Consider the following 7,498-nt stretch of genomic DNA (forward strand, 5'->3'; position numbering starts at 1 on the left):
CTCGCATTGACTCGGTCGATCGAAGCCTGAAACTCCGACGAGAGTTTCTCCGAGTGGCGATGGCGCATCGGAGCGATTCCTTCCAGTCGAAACGAAGACGCAGGAGGCGAACCTGTCTTCCTTGAGCTCATGCTGGATCTTCGCTCTCTTGGTATCCCCATTGAGAGACGCGACGGAGACGTGGCTTAGTTGAGACTATAATGGAGGGAGATCTGCATCAGATTTAATCACCAATTACTACTTTAAGATCATCTATTGATAGCTACATTTTCCGTCCTTGATCGGGGACATTCAATCATATATATGTACATCCATCAAGTCAGGGCAGTATGGCATTCTTCAAACTCCCGATATCCGCACTCGCGACTCCGTATGGAGACCAGAGGTCTTTCATTCCAACGATCTTGCTTCCTTCCGGGAAAGTGGAGACGAAACCAGTTTTCCGTAGAGGAACCGGACAGCTCCTCTCGACTTCGACCCTAATCCGACCGGTGAATGAGGTCCTCGTGACGAACCCCACGGAACGATCATACACTACAACGGAACCTTCCTACAACATATTGACTCGATTTCGAGGTACAGTCAAGTGCCGCTAAGTTGGAGCTCCTATAAGTTGGAAAACTCCTCTAACTTATAATTTAGAGTCGCTTTTCTCATGGTTTGCTAAGTAAAAGCATAGACCCCGTGTTGACTCTCTCCTCTAACTTATAAAACCTCCTCTAACTCATAATTTGGAACGATTTCGCCGCCCTAAGTTGTAAAGCGCGGAAAAATGATCCACACAGCCAAGGTTTAACGTCCCGGGTACTGTTATTCACATTGCTTCCGAGGACGGATCCATAGAGCAAAAATGTACCCAGGAGGATCGAGGCCGAGTACCTGCGTTTCCGTAAGGAATATTTTTCCGGCAGCAGGGATCGAACCCACACCGCCTTCCGCGCGAGCGGCGTCGTTGCGGCTATGCACGTTCGCACGAGTAGCGACAAAAGCGCTAACCACTCGACCACCCGTCGGTTCAACCAACATGACTATGACGTCTCAATGCACACGTGCTTCTGTCTGATGTTCGTCGTGCGTGAGCTTCTGTCAGCTACTTTTGTGGCCAGTTTCGGTGAAGGGAGGGAGTGAGGACCATGCCCACCAACACGAACTTAAGTTTGAAAGACAAAGTGGAAGTTCTGGGAGAACTCGAAGCAGGTAGAAGTAAGCTCGACGTAAGAAGAGATTGGAAGATCTCCCAGGCTACGCTATACAATATCAAGCGAGATGCCGAGACGATACGAGCACAAGCGGCTCTGAGACGAAGCGCGAAATGCAAGCGGTTCAGGAAGTCGAAATTCGGAGATGTCGAGTCTGCTCTCTTCAAAACCTTCAGAGAAGCTCGTGCGTCCAATCCTACCCTGCCGATTTCTTCATCATGGCTCCAGGAGAAAGCTAAGTCCCTAGCAGCAGAGCAAGGCGACTCCGATTTCAAAGCTTCGAACAAATGGTTGGAGGGTTTCAAGCAGCGTCACCGCTTATCGTCAAAGCGAACATGTGGCGAGGCAGCCAAGGTCAATCAAGAGGACGTGAACCAATGGCTGGAGAACAATGAAGGGATCCTGAACGATTACTCCTGTGAAGACATATTCAACGCGGACGAGACAGGTTTCTTCTACAAAATGATGCCGAATCGGACGGTACATTTCAAAGGAGAAGCCTGTCATGGTGGAGAACAAGCGAAAGATCGGTTCACGGTTTTGCTCTGTGCAAACTTCGCGGGCACCGAAAAATTGCTGCCCTTGGTGATTGGTCACAGTAGAAACCCCCGATGTTTTCCGAAATTGGCGAAGCGCGAAGCCTTCCATGACAGCGCGAAGCTGGGTTGCCACTATCGATCGCAGAAAAGGGCATGGATGGATACAGCGATCTTCACCGAGTGGCTCTTGAAGATTGAGGGAGATTTCAGGAAGCAGAAACGCCGAGTACTTCTGCTCCTGGACAACTTCAAAGGTCATGAGGTGGATATCGAACTCAATCACGTCAAGATTCTCTTCCTTCCTCCGAGGACCACATCGAAATCGCAGCCCATGGACCAGGGCATCATTTGTAACGTGAAACAAGTTGTACAAAAAAAGCTGTCGAACATTACTGGGCCATGGCACAGGACGGTCAAGTGAAGGAAATAAATTTGCTCCAGGGTATCCGGTTCCTGAGAGAGTCATGGGATGATGTCAAAACTTCCACCATATTCAACTGCTTCAAGAAATGCCTCCCGAACGTTCGGAATGCCAGCGCTCAAAGTGAGAACAGCGATGACATAGACGAACCGGATCGAATGATTATCCGAGACTGTTTCCCCATTTCCATGACTTTCGGGGACTTCGTTCAGGCTGATCGGCAACTTGTGACTTCCGATGATTTCGAGCCTGAACACAATGAGGTCCTCAGCGAAACCTCGGATGAAGAACCCGGGTCCCCCTTCGAGGAGCCCAGTTGTGGTTTCGTGACCGGCCAAGAGGCTCTCCGAGCCTTGGCTACATTGGTCAACCATTGCTCTCAGAGACAAAATATTGTTCCAGGGATCAGCAGGGCTCTACATCAGTATCGAGATCTTGTTATTTGTGACATTCTACAGGAAAAAAGACAGGCAGATCTTCGATATTATTTTTCGAAATCGAAGCCTTAGTTGTTTGGTTGTATTTTGAAGACGAGAATTGTATTGATGGGGACTGACTTTGTTCGGAACGGTAGATAGTAGAAACTGAGTACGGTACATAGTCAGGACTCTCCATAAGTTAAAAAACGTAAATCCGCATGGAGAAGATGGAATAAATTAAAGCAGATATCCGTTCATGATCACTATCGTCAATTTTATGCCTACATTCATGGAGGCAGATAATAATCAGCGCGCATCTGTCCGAATTAATCCGGTCTAGATTGACCCTCCCCTAACTTATAAGTTAGAAAAATATTCAAACCCTACTCCCGAATTTTACAAGTTAGCGGCACTTGACTGTATCTGGTCTTTTTTCCGTGAACAGGAGAGCAGGGGACAAGCCCGAAAATTTATTCTCTTATGAAGGACGATATTCCGCAACCACGGTGGAGGGCCCGACGTTTTTAGGCATGTTTCCGATTGTTTGGTGAACGCATCGAAAGAGATGTACGCTCGTGAGTGACTCATTCAATATTTCTATACCAGGTCTGATGACGCATCGTCCGGGCAATTACGTATTTCAATGGTTCTATGGGAGATGGCCTATGCTTCTCATTGGAGCTGGCCTGGTAGTAAGAAGAGCCCCGATCCGCGTGCTCCGGCGATACTCTCGTCCTGGATTAGATCCGAAGAGCAGCGCGGCGTCGTATTCTTCACAAAGCTGTGTATGAAACAAATCGGGAGGGGAGGCTGAGAAGAGATCATATCATACATCACACCCATCATACAAAAAAACCGAAAACATGGAGTAGTCTCAAATTCGCATATCTCTGCTCCCAGAGGTGAACCTGGGAGGCCTCGAAAGCCTCTCTCGTAGCACTTCATCCATTCTGGAGATTCATCTGTCAGATCATCGGCGGAATTCTCGCGTGCATGACAGCAATCTCATGATCCATGGAACTGTATCCGTTTAGGATTCATAATGGTCATCGGTTATCGGCATTCGCATGTAATTGCAGGAGCTGCTCCGAGATCTGTCCAGCGAAACAGGTGGTTCTGAACAAACGAAATGAACACTCCGAAGCGAAAACATCGAAATCTGACCTCTCGTACTTTGATTTCGGTGACAAGCCCAAGTTTTCGAGATCTCGAAGGAGGGTCGTAGATTCGTTGAAGTTCACCCTAAAGAGCCCCGGGGTACTCCCGACCAGATTACGTGGCGCGAGCGACCCTCCTTCCTCCTGCTTATGAACATTGTTCCTTTCGTGTATACGTGCGAAATACAACAGCGTTCTCGTCTTGCTCCATGTCCAGTACTTTCTCCGATTGGTGGGTGAGATTCCTTGCGTGTCGGCACAATGCTGCAGTGTGGAGAAGGACATTTTTACGTCCTATTGAACGTCTGCCAACTACAAGTCTTCTATTTTCGCATGTCTCGGATCGATTCCGTACATGAGAACTTTCAGAAATTCAAGCGTGAAGTTCTCAGGATCTCGGTGATGCACCGCAGCATCTACTTGGACGTATTCCTGAAACAACAGCTGGGTGTCGAAGCGAACATCGGCGCTACTTACTACTTATGTTCTGTGCTGGAGCACATGCCTCTCGTTTTTGAGCTTCACATGGAGCTCCGCTTTCATGACGTTCCGATTCGCCGCCGCGACGAAAACATAGACCCGTTGGGACGTTTGATTTAGTCATGCGACTGCGACACCTCAATCACCGGTTCGATAAAGCTGACCATAAGCGTCAATTGGGGTTCTTTTCTGTACAATGAGATATCTTAGTTCGTAAAGTCGCGACTCGCCGCGAGCTCCACCGGACCACGAACTCCAAGCCAGTAGCTTCCGCGACTCTCCTCGAGCTCCCCACTCTGTGAAGCAGCTTGGATTACGGAATCGAGGACTTGAATCAAATGAGAGAACGGAGTGCAACTTTTCTTCCAAGGATTCATTGCGAAGAGTCGCAAGAATTGTCTTAACAAATAAAGGAGACTACGAAACAATCGATCAAGTATGTCTTGAATGTCGCTTTGAGGTCTCGCACCGAGAATTCGGAGTTTCCGAATATTGTCTGGCGTAGAAATATTTTATATCAAGGAATAGTCCCGGGGAACGCTCTGGGTCTGCCTCCCGTCGGCGGATTTCTCCTTACGCATGAGGCATTTCCGAAGTTGTCTTCGGTACGTATAGTGCTTGCGTGTCACATGTCGAGATTTTCCTGCGAAGGGCAAAAGAAGTCAGGTCTTCCGGAATCGTTGGACCTCGACCTAGTAACAGAAAATTCCGTTAAGTCAAAGGCTCCATTACTTCGGGCAGTCTGCTGGTTCAAGCTCCTTGGTGAAGCACACTTCCACCCCGACATAGATCTTCTGAGCCCCACTAGCTTTATCAGTGAGCGATGCTGGCCTGCAGACTAGGTTTGGACTCGCGTGGAATCCCGATATGTGAAACTTCCACGCTTTTGTTTTGACAGTTTTATTATCACCCGGCTGGTGCGCAAAGCCTTCCATTTTCGCTGAAGTGAAATACGAATTATTAATGATCACCGACCAGGCGAGACGGACGGAGCATAAGTCAGGCTGTGCGACTTTCCTCTGCTCGATGTTTAATGATTAGGGATACTCACTCTCGAAATCAATTTTCTCGGCTAACTGCTGTATGGTTTCCAGGTAATCATGGAAACTGTCCATTTCAGCCCTTGAAATTCCGAAACCTTCAATTAGGTACACCAAAAAATCGCCTCGTGTCGAGAGGTCGTCGAACAAAACACTCAAATATGCCAATGAATGGTTGAGCGTGCATGTTGGAAGGACAGCTCACTCTTCCCATTGGAGGAATTTCCCGTGGAGCTTGTATTCTCGAGCGAGGGTTGTGAACATCGAATCCTCCGTTGTTTGTACCCAATAATCCGCGAGTCCATCCCTTATCGCTTCAAAATCGGATGACTTCCCTGATCGGGAATGTGATGAATAGGAGCTCCGGTCTCGGCGACACAATTAGCAACTGACATCATGAGGTCCAAATTTTATCGCTTTAATCTCTAAGAATAACCCACATAATTTCTCCAGCTCGGGCACGTCCAGATCCAAATTCGCGTGAGGTTTCTCGTGTGCGACGCTCCTGACTTCCCGCAAGCTGAGGACTGTCCAGCTGAAGAGTCGATCATTTTTTTCGCGAGAGCCCGGATTCATCCAACATGGTCTCCCGCCTGAATCCTTAGTGGAGTCCCGACCCTTTACAATATTCCACGGTGGACCAACTTACTCATTCTCGGACTCGCCGACGCTTTTGATGCACGGCGTACCATTTGGCTGCACTCCTTTATAGCAAAGACCAGGTATGTAGGCGTACGAAAGCATCATATCAGCCTCTTTCTTCTTGAGCTGTTTCCTCCGTCCCCTAACGGCAGATTTTGTCTGTCAGCGCCGTTTGAATGCCGGATCCACGTACAAGCTGATATAGCCGAGCCAATTCTCTCCAAGGTTTGCCGATGCACGATGCTCGGTCAATCGCTCCTATACGTTCCTTCGTATGGGGAAGTACCGCAGTTCGGGGAATACTTACTTCGCTAATTTTCTCTTGAGTGGATCATCTGCGCTGGGTTCCTTCACCTTCTCATCCGGTCGACGACTACCTTGATTCGGACCCCCCGGTGCGACTGCATCTCGATCGTGTTGTGAATCTTCGAAACCGATCACAAAATCGGAATTCTTTCCAGCTTCGAAGTCCGAACCGAAACGCTTTTTCGTTATTGGAGGTTTCTCTGGTCGCACCTTCTTTCGACCTTCAGGATCTCTGTAGTTGAAGTTGGGAATTCCCCTCCTAGCGTTTTCTGCCCGAGGACTCCTCAAAGAAGACGCCGGTGCGTCTGGCGGTACATACGGCTGACCGAATACGTCCTCCAATTGACGATTAGATGACCACTTGAAAGGAGTCTCGGCTGATACGATCCTGATGGTCTCTCGAAACCTATTCTTCATATCATCCAGAGATCTCTCGTCCAAGATAGAGAGGATCATCACAACCAGGAAACAGACGACTACAGCTTGGATAATATCCCCCGCGAAGCTAAGAACTCCGGGCCCGCCACCCCGTAGTCCGACTCGCCGATATCGAAACGCCGCTCCCGCGAGTAGACTGCAGAGAAATGCGCAGGCATTGAATTCGAGTATGCCCATCACCTGGAGCCCACCTCGTAGCGAATTTGCAGAGAATTTCGTTGTTTGTATTTCAAAGCCGTTGCCCATGTGAATCTGTTCTCCAAATTCCTAATTGAACTGAGGAAGGGGTAGCGTCTCGAAGAATCTACCGGGAGCTCACAGGATTCTGATCTCGGGTCTCGGGGATACCACGATTGCTCGTACCATCGGAAGGCGAGTGAACCTCTCGTCCTTGTCGGGAGTTTTGTGCCTATCCGTGCCCCCTTCGGTAGATGTGAGCCCCTCGCACTCCCCTGTTGGGAGGAATTCGTGCCGTGATCCGTGATCCTTTCACCGAGTCACCTGGAGCGTCAGAAGTCTTCCTGGGTTCTCGTGGTGCCCGTAAATCATCCCGTCATCGCTGGTCCCATCGAGAGCCAACGTTCCGCATTAGCGCTCGTTAGAATTCAGCGATGGATCGAGGAGACCCGTCATGTCTGGGATTCCACTTTCTCGAAACCTTCGGACTCAATCGTCTTAGTCGCTACTTCTAGAAGCCCAGGAACGTGAGTTGCTACGACATATAGGCTCTTAGAATATTGAAAATGCACAGGACAGCGGACCTGGGCATCGGAGATAAACGTTCGCTATGGCCGGTCGACAAGGAACGACCACGGGCAGTGCAGCTGACGAGAGCCTCCTCTGGAGTCGGAGCTATG

The 7,498-nt window shown here is 49.1% G+C and overlaps 1 pseudogene; it reads left to right on the top strand.

The window, feature by feature from the left end:
* Positions 1–1,133: 1,133 nt before the first annotated feature.
* On the top strand, positions 1,134–2,708 carry LOC100898399 (tigger transposable element-derived protein 6-like; annotated as a pseudogene).
* Positions 2,709–7,498: the final 4,790 nt, after the last annotated feature.

This window comes from Galendromus occidentalis, unplaced genomic scaffold (assembly GCF_000255335.2).
Source record: "Galendromus occidentalis unplaced genomic scaffold, Mocc_1.1 scf7180000076583, whole genome shotgun sequence".
NCBI classification, from domain to species: Eukaryota; Metazoa; Arthropoda; class Arachnida; order Mesostigmata; family Phytoseiidae; genus Galendromus; species Galendromus occidentalis.